Source organism: Phodopus roborovskii, unplaced genomic scaffold, assembly GCF_943737965.1.
Source record: "Phodopus roborovskii unplaced genomic scaffold, PHOROB, whole genome shotgun sequence".
NCBI lineage: Eukaryota > Metazoa > Chordata > Mammalia > Rodentia > Cricetidae > Phodopus > Phodopus roborovskii.
Window position 1 is genome coordinate 20,817,677 of NW_026126407.1, and position 732 is coordinate 20,818,408.

Sequence of the window (732 nt, forward strand, 5' to 3'; positions counted from 1 at the left end):
TTTTTTTAAGTTGAAGTTGAGCAATATTTGCTTTATTAGATCTTAAGTTAAAATCACCTATAATATGTGAGGATTCCTAACAGCTGTTAAGTGGTAAGGACTCCAGTGTTGTAAATGCTATTATATTTGTTTCCCAAGATGGCTTTATTAAAATTGCACATTGTTTGAAAGCTTTTGAGTTCAAAGGGTTATGACATCCTCTTAAGATTCTCTTACCTGCTAGCCCACTGACCCTTGTGATCTCTGAACCAGTGTTGAGGGAAGTGCAGGTTACATTCAGCTTTATAGCTCCTGTGGGGCCAGCCATCAGAGCAGCAGGAACTAGGGCTGTAAGCCTGGAGGGACAGAAGAGCAGCAAATGTGCTCCAGGTTCGGGTCCCATTCTCCCATGCGCCTAGAATTAGCCTCAAGGTGCCCTAATGGACTCAAGTCAGGAGGTAAACTCCCCATCCCCACTCAGAAGGCAGGGCCCCTGTCCCGCAAGGGCTCTCCCTCAGACTTTCAGGTTCTAGGCTTCCCAAGCAGTAAGGAGCAGGTCCTGTTTCCCTTGGTGCCACTTGCTTTTCCAATACCTGGTTGTGGGTTGTGGCATCTTTGTTTCTCTGACTTGACCTCCTTTTGCCAACTCAATAGGTCCACAAGTTTCATGCTTGCCCACTTCTGAGATGACTTAGGACTTCACACCTGTTGCTTGGTGGGCTGCTTCCGAAGCTTGGCTTTGGAGCAGTATCG